The sequence below is a fragment of the Canis aureus genome, chromosome 31 (genome assembly GCF_053574225.1).
Source record: "Canis aureus isolate CA01 chromosome 31, VMU_Caureus_v.1.0, whole genome shotgun sequence".
Classification (NCBI taxonomy): domain Eukaryota; kingdom Metazoa; phylum Chordata; class Mammalia; order Carnivora; family Canidae; genus Canis; species Canis aureus.
The window spans coordinates 21,156,919-21,171,156 of record NC_135641.1 but is presented as its reverse complement, the minus strand read 5'-3'; the positions used below and the strand labels follow the sequence as shown (position 1 = coordinate 21,171,156).

The 14,238-nt window shown below is 43.2% G+C and overlaps 1 protein-coding gene across 2 annotated transcripts in view; it reads left to right on the top strand.

Moving 5' to 3' along the window:
• Positions 1 to 12,227: 12,227 nt before the first annotated feature.
• KLHL6 (kelch like family member 6) overlaps positions 12,228 to 14,238 on the top strand; it is a 115,340-nt gene continuing 113,329 nt past the window's right edge. Inside the window, exon 1 of one of the 2 annotated variants that reach the window (XM_077879823.1) lies at positions 12,228 to 12,353. The gene's annotated coding sequence lies outside the window, so the exon portion shown is untranslated. The remainder of the gene's footprint in view (positions 12,354 to 14,238) is intronic. The other variant, XM_077879824.1, reaches the window with a different exon arrangement.

The following is a 14,238-nucleotide window of genomic DNA, read 5'->3' as shown; positions in this document are numbered from 1 at the left end:
GGAGAGGACATGATAATTGTGATAGTTGTAGCAATAATAATTTTATAAATTTATAGAGCACTTCAGTAATCTCAAATAATAATCTCACTGCTTTACACTTTCATGAATATTATCTAATTTGCTTTTTACAACACATACCTTTAGGGAATATTATTATCCCGTCTGATTACAGAATGGGCTAGGTCTTCTGGTAAGTTCATAGAACCAGAAATAAAATTGAAGAACATCATAATCAATCTCCTCATTGGAAAATTGAGGAAACAAAGGCCCAATGAAGGTCTGATGGTTAATTTTAAGTGTCAATTTGATTGGGCCATATGGTGCCCAGATAGATATCTGGTCAAACATTATTTCTAGGTGTGTCTGTGAGGGTGTTACTGGATGAGATTAACATGTGAATCTGTATACTGAGGAAAGCAGAATGTCCCCTCCAAAGGGGGGGTGGGCCTCATCCAATCAGCTGAAGCCTGAAATAGAACAAAAGATGAAGTAAGAGAAAATTCTCTTTCTGCTTGATTGTCTTTGAGCTGGGATATTGGTCTTCTCCGGCTATTGGGTCAGACTCAGACTGAAATTATACCATTTGCTCTCCTGGGTTTCCAGTTTGCCAAATGCAAATATTGGGGGCTTCTCAGCTTCCATAATTGTGTGAGCTGATTCCTTATGATCTATCATCTATCTATCTATCTATCTATCTATCTATCATCATCATCATCATCATCTATCATCTATCTATCATTTCCCATTGGTTCTGCTTCTTTGGGAAACCCAAAAGAAAACAGACGGGAAGGAAGTCTGGTTTGGTTGATCCTATCGCTCCCAATTGTCATCGTCTTAGATGTCCCTTGCTGACTAACCCCAACCTAATTTAGGAGCCATCTCAGAGCCTGGCAAGAAACAGGGCAAAGTGCCAGCAGCTGGTGGCTTGGGATCAGCTTCTGAGTCTCCCTTCCCGCTGATGTCTGGCTGACACCCCCTGGTTAGTACCCAAAGTCCATCCTTTTTGCTTTGGGCTGGAGCTGAGCTGAGCCAAGAGCCCAGGTTCTTTTCTTTTCTTTTCTTTTTTTTCTTTTCTTTTTTCTTTCTTTCTTTCTTTCTTTTTGTCTTTCTTTCTTTCTTTCTTTCTTTCTTTCTTTCTTTCTTTCTTTCTTCTCTTTCTTAGATTTTATTTATTTATTCATGAGACACACACACAGAGAGAGGCAGAGACACAGGCAGAGGGAGAAGCAGGCAGAGGGAGAAGCAGGCTCCATGCAGGGAGCCCGAATTGGGACTCAATCCCAGGTCTCCAGGATCATGCCCTGGGCTGAAGGTGGCACAAAACCACGGAGCCACCAGGGCTGCCCGGTTTGGTCCTTTCACCTTTGCTCACATTTCACAACAGCATCCATCACTGCACCTGAGACAGTAGCTTAGGAGGACAAGGGTTTCCTACAAGATAACTGCCTTTGTGTTCCTGGGATGTCAGGCTGGCTTTGCCTTGGGGACCCAGAGAGGGAATTAAGGTCACCTGAAGTTTTAAGACAGGGGCTTAGTTACAAGCCATTCCCATTCTTTTAGCAGGTTCAGAATGGAACCGGCCACCAAGCTAGGATACAGAGATTTGCCCTGTAGGGTAAGGTTATGCTGAAGCTGTAGCCAAGAGAAAAGTAAAATTTAAAGCACCACAGAACAGGGAGCTGGGAAGTGCTGCTGGAGACATTGCCCTCCACTTATTTCATAAGCACCAAAATTTTATTAACTATTGGGATCTGAGGCATTTAAAGCCTGGTTGATGGATCTGACTCCGTTCAGAATCAGAGAGCTTTTTTTTTTTTTTTTTCCAGAGAACTTCCATATGAAACAAATTTAATGGTAACAGCAAAGTTTGTGGGGGTAAAAAGAGGCAGCAGCAAGTACAGACAAAGAGAAATAGCAAAAATAGAGAGCACTCGAATTGTCTGAGCTAGTTTCTGTGTTGTTAACTATAGCCAGGAGCTACTCTAACTCCTGCTGATGTCACCACCAGAAATAAAATCTGACTTCTCCTCTGGATCGCTACTTTCACTAACAAATGTTGTGTCTATAAAAGTGTGCTGAAGACACGACCAAGAGCTGCTGCGAGGGTGCTGGATGGGTCAGTGGCCAGCAGGGAGCCCGGAGTCTGGGGCATGGTGGAAGCCAAGGGCTGGGTCGCTAACAGGCTCAGACAGGATCTGGGCAAGCTATGGGCCTAAAGAGGTATCAGATCAGTAAACAATCAGAGGGAAGCCAGGTTCTCAGCTTTACAAGGAGATTCTGAACCAGAGGAAAGAGTAAGGCTGAAATGGAGGCTGGGGGGCAGAGATGGTACCAGGAAATTTTCAAATTTCCCTGAGAGAAGGTCATAGCCCTTAGCCTTGGAACAGATTTTTTAAAAATGAAATTGAATTAATTTTAATTAATCAGGGATGACTCAGGTTTTTTTTTTAAAGATTTTATCTATTTATTCATGAGACACACACACACACACACACACACACACACACAGAGGCAGAGACACAGGCAGAGAGAGAAGCAGGCTCCATGCAGGGGTCCCAACGCAGGACTCAATTCCGGTTCTCCAGGATCATGCTCCGGGGCGGAAGGCAGGCACCAAACCGCTGAGCCACCAGGGATCCCATAGGTTTTTACATTTTAAATTAAATTAAATTTTACAGACAGCTGTACCCACAAGAGGTCTTTCTAGAAGTTCAAGGGACTAGACCCCAATGCCCACCTTCATTCACTTCCCCAGAGGTTCATGACAGATGACAGGCTGTGTCACTGGGCAAAGGGAATTCATTTGAACCTCAGGGATCATCTTTCAATTTTTCCTTCAGATCCAGCCTCCTACCTCTTGGGATAGATACAAAGAGTGGAATTAGAGAAAACACAGAAAGAAGTGTAAAGAAGTGGAATAAGCCAACCACAAGTCCATCCTTCAAAGCAGTCACTCTGCTTCTGCATCTGTGGAGTGGATATGATTATTATAACAGGATTGTCATATCAGATGAGGGCAGAGCTATTTTAACATTTCGGTACATTTCTTTCTCATCATTTTTTAAAAACAAGATTTATTTGAGAGAGAGAGAGAATGTGTGTGAGCAGAAGTGGGGGAGAGGCAGAGGGAGAAAGAATCTTAAGCAGACTCTGCTGAGTGCAGAGCCCAATGTGGTCAATCTCATGACCTTGAGATCACCTGAGCTGAAATTAAGAGTTGGATGCTTAACCAACTGAGCCACACAGGTGCCCCTCATTCTAGTCTTTTTATTAAGCATGTTAACATGATTGGAATCACACTGTATATATAATTTTTGTCCATTTTCCCCCTGATAATATATCATGATTATTTTTATGGTCACAAAAATACTGTATATGAGGAACACCTGGATGGCTCAGTTGAAGGAGTGTGCAACTCTCAATCTTGGAGTCAAAAATCATATGCTCCTTCGACTGAGCCAGCAAAGTGCCCCTTGGCCTCCTTGTTCTTGCCAATTGGTCATCTCTTCTCTGTGGAGTGGAGAGTGTGAGAGAAGGGAACATAGGAAGAGATTGTAATTTCCTTCCTCTACCCTAGCTGGTACTGTTTCGTCAAGAGCCCAACCCATGTTCTGATCTTGTCCTAATCTCTTAAATTCTTTTCCCTGGAAACAGTGTGCTATAGAAAAATCTTTGGATTCTGGAGTCAGAGAGAATGGGATTCAAGTCCCAGTTCTGGTACTTAACCTAGCTGAGTGATCTTGGACAAAAGTTCTTCGATGTGTCTGAACCTCAGGTTCTGTATCTGTGAAATGGGCACAATAATAGAGATATAGTGAGGATTAGATAAAAGAAACAATGTGAAGCATAGGATCTCATGTATATGATGTATTTAATGAATGTTAGTCCTTCTCTATTCTTTTTTTTCTTATGAAGGGCCTAGATTGGGCCTGGAGTTACTATCTCAGATGAGGCACTGGAATCACATTCTCATGACTGGAGTATGATTTAATGTGACAAGAAGGACATATTTTTTCCAGGCCCTTGTACATTTTGTTCCTTAGCCTAGGACACTGACTCTCAAACTTTACCAGGGACCAGAATGGCTTGGAGGACTTGTTAAAACAACTATTGGTGGGCCTGGTTACCTAGAATTTCTGATTCTGTTGGTCTGGGGAAGGGTCTGGGAACTTGTATTTCTAACAAGTTCTCAGTTGATGCTGTTGCTGCTGGTCTGGAAACACATTTCGAGAAGTGCTGGCCTAAAACATTATATTAATCTTCCTATCCTTCTGGCTAATTCCTATTTATCCTTTAGGTCCCAGCTTTGATTTTATCACCTTTAGAACGTCTTTCTTTAATGCTTTATTTTTTAAGTTATTTCTATACCCAACATGGGGCTCAAGCTCACAACTCCAAAATCAAGACTCACATGCTCTACCAACTGAGCTAGCCAGGTGTCCCTAGAAAGTCAGTCTTTCTTTCTTTTCTTTTTTCTTTTCTTTTCTTTTCTTTTCTTTTCTTTTCTTTTCTTTTCCTTTTCTTTTTTTTAAGATTTTATTTATTTGGTAGAGAGAATGAGCATGAGCAGGGGGAGGGGCAGAGGGAGAGGGACAAGCAGACTCTCCACTGAGCAGGGACCCAACGTGGGGCTCCATCTCAGGACCCCAAGATCATGACCTGAGCTGAAGTTAGTTAATTGACTGAGCTACCCGGGCACTGCCCTAGAAAGTCTTTCTTAAACCTAAAGTCCAAATGAAGCATTTATCCTCTGTCTTTTCAAAGGTCCCTAGGCTTGCCAGCTCATAAGACTCACCACAATGTCATTGTCTTACTACTTGTCTATATCTCCCCCAATAGATTGTAATTACTTTTGGACAGTGACTATGTCTGTCTTATTCATGGTTGTATTTCCAGGACCTTGGTCAGTATCCAGTACATGAATGAATGAGCTGGACCCTGGGTAATTGGAACCAGTCTGGAGACTCATGAGGGTGAGTGAGATAGGTAAAGAGAATAAGTTCTAGTGGCCAGTGGTCAGGCAAGTCTAGGAATTCAGTGCCTGGGAGATAAACAGAGCAATGCAGGAGTTACAGGTACAGGAACTGGACCTTAGGGGCTTGGTCCACCCCCTGGGGTCTGGAGAACAGGGCAGCACCCAGTATCATAGAAACTGAGCAAGGACTTAAGACTCAATTTCTGATTAAGACGATTGATCTATATATGGATATAGAGGACATCATGTGAAATGAAATAAGTCAAATGGAGAAATACTAATTCTATATGATCTCTCTTATATGGGGAATCTAAAAACAACAACAAAAAACCCTCAAGTTTGTAGATACAAAGAACAGATTAGTGGTTACTGGGAGGTGGGGGTAGGGTGGGAGAAATGGGTAAAGGTGGTCAAAAGATAGAAAGAAAAAATGTATACATAATATGTGGCCATGAGTTTGGACATTGTTATCTGGAATTTGGAACTTCCTATTGTTCTGGATAAAAGATATTTGTGATGTCTTTTTGTGTTTAACATCATTTGAGAGAATATTCATTTAAATATTTTAAAATTTGTAGTATTTGGCATTTTCATTTTCTGCTGTATACACAGAGTGACACAAAATAGATACCCCATTAAACCATGGAGTTCCCAAAAAAGATGCTTGATCCAAGAAACAATATTTAAAACATTAGCAGTCCCATTCATGTTTGATGGCCTAAATATATGGTCTATTTGGTGACTATTTCACTTACACTTGAAAGGAAGGTATCTTCCGTTGTTGAATGGTGTGTTCTATAAATGTCAATTAGGCTAAGTTAATTGACAGAGTTGTTCAGCTCTTTGATGTCCTTACTGATTTTGTTCACTTGTTCTGTCATTATTTGAGTGACAAGTATTTATAACTCCAGATATAATTATAGATTTATCTTTATTCTTTCAGTTCAATTAGTTTTGCTTCATGTATTTTGAAGCTATGTTAGCTGCAGACATACCAAGGATTGTTATGTGTTTTTAACAAATTGATCACTTTATCACTATGAAATGTTCCTCTGTTCTGAGCTATACTCTATCTGATATTAATATAGTCTCTCTGGATTCTTTTCCTTTTCTAAGATTTTATTTATTTATTTGAGAGAGACAGAGGGAGAGAGAGCGGATAAGTGGGTGAGGAGTAAAGGGAGAGGGAGAATCAAACTCCCCAGCTGAACAGGCAGCCCAATATGGGGCTCAATCCCGGGACCTGAGTTGCAGGCAGATGCTTACTTGACTGAGCCACCCAGGAGCCCCTCTGTGTTTCTTTTTTAAAACAGCTGTATTGAATGGAACTTGGGTGGCTCAGTCAGTTAAGTGTCTGACTCTTGGGCTGAGGTCATGATCTCAGGATCGAGAGATGGAGCCTGCATAGGGCTCTGCGGTCAGCAGGGACTGTGCCCAAGATTTTTTCTCTCTGCCCCTCCACCCAGTGCACTCTCTCTCAAATAAATCTTAAAAAAAAAAAAAAACCCAGCTCTTTTGAGATATAGTTCATATACTACATAACTACCCACTTAAAATGTACGGTTGATGTTTTTTAGTGTATTTAGATTGTGCAATCATCAATAAAACCTAATTTTAGGACATTCCATTGTCCAACTTTCTTTGGTTAGTGTTTTATGGTATGTTTTTACCTTTAATTTTCTCTTTTTTTTTTTTCAAAGATTTCACTTATTTATTCTTGAGAGCCACACAGAGAGAGGCACAGACATAGGCAGAGGGAGAAGCAGGCTCCCTGTGGGGAGCTCAATGTGGGACTTGATCCCAGGACCCTGGGATCATGACCTGAGCCAAAGACAGACACTCAACCCCTGAGTCACCCAGGTGCCCTACTTCTGACTTACTTTAAAAAGTTCTGAGATACATCCTTTTACTTATAATCATTGTGTCCTTTTATTTATTCATTTATTTTTAAAAAGATTTTGTTTTGAAGTAATCTCTGCACCTAATGTGAGGCTTGAACTCACAGCCCTGAGATCAGGAGTTGCAAGCTCCACCAAATAAGTCAGCTAGGTGGCCCTGTATCCTTATATTTAAAGTGAGTTTCTTATAGGCAGCATACAGTGAGAATTGTGTCTTGCTTTTTCATCAAGTGTGATAATCTCTATCCTTTAAGTACATTGGTAATTTGCATTTAATGTAATGCTTGATATGTTGTATTTTAATCTACCAATAAGCCATTCATTTCTTATTTGTCCCATTTGCTTTGCTCATTTTCCCCTGTCTTTTCCTGTTTCCTTTTGGATTATTTTATTTCCACAATAAGCTTCTTATCTATATCTTTTTTCTTTGGCTTACTTTTCAGTGGTTGCTATAAGATTTACAATATCCATCTTTAATTTAGAAGTCTATTTTCAAATAGTTTTATATTGCTTCATGTATAATATTAGAAACTTGTAACAGCATACTTCCATCTTCCCCCTTTTGTCATTTGTGCTACCATTGTCATACATTTTACTTCTACATATATTATAAACTCTACAACTTGTGGAGTTTTTTTGCTTTAAATAGATAATTATCTTTTATAAGAATTAAAACATGAGGGATCCCTGGGTGGCGCAGCGGTTTAGCGCCTGCCTTTGGCCCAGGGTGCAATCCTGGAGATCCGGGATTGAATCCCACGTCAGGCTCCCGGTGCATGGAGCCTGCTTCTCCCTCTGCCTATGTCTCTGCCTCTCTCCCTCTCTGTGTGTGACTATCATAAATAAATAAAAATAAAAAAAAAAGAATTAAAACATGAAAGAAAAAAAGCCTTTTATATTTACCCACATATTTACCATTTTTGGCACTCTTCATTCTTTGTCAATCTAAGTTTCTATCTGGCATAATTTTCCTTTTGCTTGAAGAATATTTGTTAACTAATTAATTAATTAAGCTCTACACCTAATGTGGGGCTTGAACTCACGACTCTGAGATCAAGAGTCTCACACTCCCAACTGAGCCAACCAGGCACCCCTCCCTCTACTTTTAATATTTTCTTATCACCTTTTTTTCCAGCAATTTGATTATGATATGCCTTGCTTTTTTGTTTTTTTAAATGTGTATGTGTGTATGTGTGGGGGATGTCTCTGTGTGGTGTATTTATCCTGCATGGGGATTTGTTGGGATTCTTGGATCTATGGGTTTAAAGCCTTTATTAAATTTTGGAAAATTTCAGTAAGTTTTCCATTTAATTTTTTTCTGTGACTCCCCCACTTTTTCCTCTTGTAGTCCTATTATATATATGTTAGACTACTTGCTGTTATAGGTCATTGAGACTCTGTTCAGTTTTTTCTAGCCTTTTTCTCTCTGTGTGCTTAGTTTAGATACATTTCAATATTATGTCTCCAAGGTTGCTGATCTTTTCTTCTGCACTAATCTTTTTTTTTAAACATTTATGTATTGGGCAGCCTGGGTGGCTCAGCAGTTTAGCGCTGCCTTCAGCCCAGGGTGTGATCCTGGAGACCCGGGATGGAGTCCTATGTCACATGGAGCCTGCTTCTCCCTCTGCCTGTGTCTCTGCCTCTCTCTCTGCATGTCTCTCATGAATAAATAAATAAAATCTTAAAAAACCCCACATTTATTTATATATATTTAAGATTTTTTATTTTATTTACTTGAGAAAGAGAGAGGAGTAGGGAAGAGGGGCAGAGGGAGAGGGAGAAGCAGACTCCCTGCTGAGTAGGGAGACCCATTTGATTTGATCCCAGGACCCAGAGATCATCACCTGAACCAAAGGGAGATGCTCAACTGACTGAGCCACCCACTTGCCCCTATTTATTTATTTTAGAGAGAGCAAGTGGAGGTGGGGGCGTTTAGGACAGAGAAAGAGAAAATCACAACCAGACTCCCTGCTGAGTACAGAGGCCTATGTGGGGCTCAATCTCATAACCCTGACATCATGACCTGAGCTGAAATCAAAAGTTGGACGCTTAACAGACTGAGCCACCCAGGTGCCCCTTTTGTTAATCCCTTTCAGTAAATTTTATTTCAGACATTATATTTTTCATCTCTAGAATTTCCATTTGGTTTTGTTTTTATCTTCCATTTCTCTGTGCATTAGGTTCATTCTTCTTTTAAATACTTTAACATAGCTATAATGGTTGTTTCAGCATATATTTTTGGCAATTCCATTACCATTGTTATCTCTAAATTTTTAAAAAAGATTTTATTTATTTATTCATACGAGACACAGGTAGAGGGAGGAGAAGCAGGCTCCATGCAAGGAACCCGATGCAGGACTCGATTCCGGGAATCCAGGATCAGGCCTGAGCGAAAGGCAAATGCTCAACTGTTGAGCCACCCAGACATCCCTCTAAATTGTTTTTAACTGACTGATTTTTCTCCTTGTGATTTTATTTTTTTAAGGTTATTTCTGCACCCAACAGGGGCTTGAACCCACAACCATGAGATCAAGAGTCATCCACTCTACTTATCGAGCCAGCCACAAGGCCCATAGTTTAATCATTTTTATTAGTTTATTTATAATATATGATTGGATGTTGGACAATTTGACATTTGTTGAGTATAGGAGTTTTCTTTCTTCCTTTAAAGAATGTTGACCTTTGATTTGGTAGGAGTTGAATTATTAGAAGATCAGTTTGGGGCAGCCCCAGTGGTGCAGCGGTTTAGTGCCGCCTGCAGCCCAGGGTGTGATCCTGGAGACCCAGGATCAAGTCCCATGTCAGGCTCCCTGCATGGAGCCTGCTTCTCCCTCTGCCCGTGTCTCTGCCTCTCTCTCTGTGTGTCTCTCATGAATAAATAAATAAAATCTCTTTTTTAAAAAAAAGATCAGTTTGATCTTTTTGAAGCTTATTTTATTTATTTATTTATTTATTTAGAGCGAGAGCGTGCACAGTCATATGTGAGTGGCAGGGGGAAGGGATAGAGGGAGAGGAAAAGAGAGTCTTAAGCAGGCTCCATGCCCAGTGCAGAGTCCAGCAGGTCTTGATTTCACTACCCTGAGATTATGAGATGGAGCTGAAATCAAGTTCGATGCTTAACTGACTGAGCCACCCAGGTACCGCTTGAAGCTTAAAGTTTTGTTATTGTAGGTCTAGAGTAGCTTTTATTCTTAGACTAATGTCCTGTTAGTGAGATGTGACCTTTTTGGGATCTTCACTGAGTGTCTCAGGTGCTCAATGAAGTTTCTGTACTCTGATCAGAACTCGAATGTGTCTCAGATCTAGGTAAACTCTGGTAATTTTTCAGATGGCATCCACTGATTATAATTTCCCAGGATGCTGTGAGGATTAACTTAAATAATGCATATAAAGAATATTGCAGGGCAGCCCCAGTGGCGCAGCAGTTTGACGCCGCCTGCAGCCCCAGGCGTGATCCTGGAGACCCTGGATCGAGTCCCACGTCAGGCTCTCTGCATGGTGCCTGCTTCTCCCTCTGCCTGTGTCTCTGCCTCTCTGTGTGTGTGTGTGTCTCTATGAGTAAATAAATAAAAAATCTTAAAAAAAGAATATTGCAGGAAATTATGATTAGGAAGGGATGCATGAATGGACTTCTGGAGTGCCAGAGTACATATATAAATGTATATATACATTTATATATATAAAATGTATATATATATTTTAAAGTTTTTATTTATTTATTCATGAGAGGCACAGAGAGAGAGAGGCAGAGACATAAGCAGAGCGAGAAGCAGACTCCCCACAGGGAGCCTGATGTGGGACTCCATCCTGGGACCCTGGGATCATGCCCTGAGCCCAAGGCACATGCTCAACTGCTGACCCACCCAGGCATCCCACTGGCAATATATTTTTTGATCTGAGTGGTGGCCACATTTCACAGCTATTTGTTAAACTGAACATATTCTGGGTAAATGTTACATATCACAATAAAAATTTAAAGGAAGAATGTAACAAAATGCTGACATACTTTTTTTGATGCTGACATACAGTTGTCACTTAATAAATATTAGTCACCCTGATAAAATGAGATAAGATATGTAAAACACCTGGTACAGAATCCAATGCACAGTGGATTCAGGATTGTTTCCTGTACACAAACTTTTTATGCAAGTATGACTTACATAAGGACAAGTATAACCTACATAAAGACAAGTATAACCTACATAAAGACAAATACACAGCTCAATGAATTTTTCCCAACATGGATACACCCAAGAAACCAGCAACTATGTCAAGAAATAGAACTGAATTGTTGTTAATGTAAAATGATATGGAATGGAATTTTTCTACGGTCTCAAAATTTTGGCTAAATTCTCAAAGTTGGTAATAAGGGTAAGTACCCTTCCCTTTCTAAAGAATGTCATTATACATACCTTCAGCACTTCCTAAAAGATGAAAGAGCGAGTCCTGAGACTATCATTTGCTGTCCGCTTCCAGCCTCATAGGAAGCTAGAATTTCAAAGGTGGCGTATTTCAGAATCTGCCCATTAGGACGTGATGTGAATATCTGATGGGCTGACAAGTAATCACAGCACCTGTGACTTCCATGGAGCCAGAGCTGCAGGCTAAGAGAGTTTTTGGAGAAGCCTGATATACAGACCCGAAGTTTTAGCTGGAGGATGGTGGTGGTGTTAGGGGTGGCCCTAGTGAAACAGATGTTGGTTATTTTCTTCTTGCTTGGAGAATTCTGAAAGTAGAAGGCAAGCTAGAGCAGCTCTTGATGGAGGGGCAAGGAGAGTGGGCAACCGTTTGGCGAGGCCAGGATAGGTCAGCTCCTTGACCACGTGGACTCTGTGGTAAACGGTTGGCCTTGAGCTGCCTTGAAGGGATCCTGTCCCACAGAGCTATCTGCCAAGACTCTAGCAGCATGACAGAGTGGGGGTTATCTCCAGGGGTCGCATCACAATAAATTAGCCGGAGAGCACATCACCCACCTCTGGGAACCGTGCACTACAAAGGTACCACAGGACCCTCTGAAGAACCCACAAACGCTTCTCTTGTATAGACCCAGCATTTGAAACACTCCCGCTGTCTCCCGCGGAGCCACATGCAGGAGGGGCGCGCATTCAGGCGAGCTGGGCCACTCTTCTCGCTCTGCCCACCGCACTGGCAGCCTGTGGAAGGAGGAGGTGGAGTTGTCCAGCGCTGTCTCCTCCCCGCCGCGCAGCTGGAGCCAGGGTCCTCGATCACAGCGCTCAGCCTGCCGGGCCGCTGTACCGCGTGCCGCCCTCCCGGCGGCGAGGCGGTGGAGTGAGGGCCGCGCAGGCGCAGGCGCAGGCGCAGACACAGGCACGCGCGCAGCCTTGGCGCAGGCGCGCGACTCACTTGGCGCGCGCTGGGGGCCCCTCGGGTGCGGGAGGCCGGGGAAGCGTGGTTTCCGGTTCCCAGCGACCCACGGAGGCGGCGGCGGCGGCAGAGCGGCGGCGGAGGGGGTGGTGTAGGTAAGCGAGGGACCCAAGTCCCATTCTGAGGGCAGCGGCATCGTCCCGCTGTGTGCCGGGCGCACCGCGTGTCACCTGGGCCGTGTTTCACGCGGCTGTGTGAGCGATGGTGGTGGGCAGAGCCAGTCACGCGCCGCTTGGGCCATCTTTGACGGTGGCCCTGAGGCCAATATGTGTGTGCGCTTTGGTTCCCTTCCTGTGGGAAAAACGAACTTCCAGGCAGCATGGGATAAAACTTCGGGGAGCCGCGGGAGGCTGTAGGCTTGGCTTGCGGTGTCCCAGGCTTGCCCGAAGCGCCAACGCCCTGGCATCGCAATGCCTTCCCGCCAACGGGGGACCACAGGTGGCGGTGACCTGCCCTCGCAAAGAAGCCTTGTCTACGGACCCGAGGGCGAGGGCGTGCCCTGGGGTGCCTGCCCTCCTCTGCGGAGACGGCCGCCTGTCACCGCCTACCCTCGGTGGGGGCCGACCCCCCTGCTTCCCGGGAGGGGTTCCCTGGCCGGGTGCGGCCCAGCGCTGTATTGGGCCTGAAAAAAGAAAGAAAAGAGAAAAAGACCGATCGCTTGAACGTCGTCCACTATTAGTCAAGAGATCACAAACTACCAGAGGAAGGTTGCGAGACCTCTCCCTTCCCCAAGCCCAGGAGAGGTGGGCGAGGTCGTGAGGTCGCGCGCGAGAGAAATGGCTGACCACACGTGCGCCTCCTTCCCCAGGGAGGGTCCTCCAGCGGTGGTCAGGTCGGAGCTGAGGGACCGGGAGAAGTCTTCAATTGGATGTGAGGCGTTTGTTGATTTACTATGGACTGGATTTTTTTTTTTTTTTTTTTAAAGGGCCCCGGGTCGGGATGCCTCTGTGGCTCAGCGGTCGAACATCTGCCTTCAGCTCAGGGCCTGATCCTGGGGTCCTGGAATCGAGTCCCACATCGGGCTCCCGGCATGGAGCCTGCTTCTCCCTCTGCCTCTGTCTCTGCCTCTCTCTGTGTGTCTCTCACGAATAAATAAATACAGTCTTTAAAAAATAAATAAATAAAGGGCCCCAGGTGAAGCTATTCATGTAACCGTTGGAGACCCTGGAAAACTTCCAAGATCTTCCTGGGATGTTGTTTGTCCAGGGGCTTAAAAAGGCAAGTTAAAAGACATTGTTAGGAGGCAAAGCCATTTCCTGTTTCTACCTCTTGAATGCAGTCCAGTGTGTGTGTGTGTGTGTGTGTGTGTGTGTACCCTATGCTTCAGCTGGGGTGTAACAGAGTGTGAATGTCTCGTCCTCTATAAGGTGCATTTTTCCAGAGATTAGAACTCACTGGGTCCTGCCTCTCTTGTGAGGACAGCCCTAGGTAAATGCCAGATTCTCTCTCCTTTTGCATTATCAATCACTGGAGTATTCAGTTTGTGAAGCTTTTCCTGATGACACTGTTTAAAAACCTATAGTTCTTCCACTAGTTCCTTTATTTATTCATTCATTCATTCATTCATTCATTCATGAGAGACACAGGCAGAGGGAGAAGCAGGCTACCTCTGGGAGCCTGATGCAGGACTCATCCCCAGGACCCCAGGATCACAACCTGAGCCACCCAGGTGCCCCACTAGTTGAGTTGTAAATTCATGCTTTCCATATAGCAAAGGCATCCTGGGCCCCTTTGTAATAGGTGATGCAATTATATTAAAATCAGCAGTACATGTACAAGTTAGTGATAGCATGATGGCAATATTGGTATTTTTATATTTATAAATATATATATTTGTATTTATCTCAGAATTTGTAAAATAAAACCCATGGAAACTACATTTATTATATTTCAATAGAAAAAATTAAATTCATTGTGTATCATTCCTCTGGTCACTCCTGGTATGGGTTGTCCCTTGGAATTCAGTCCCCTCTGTCAGGA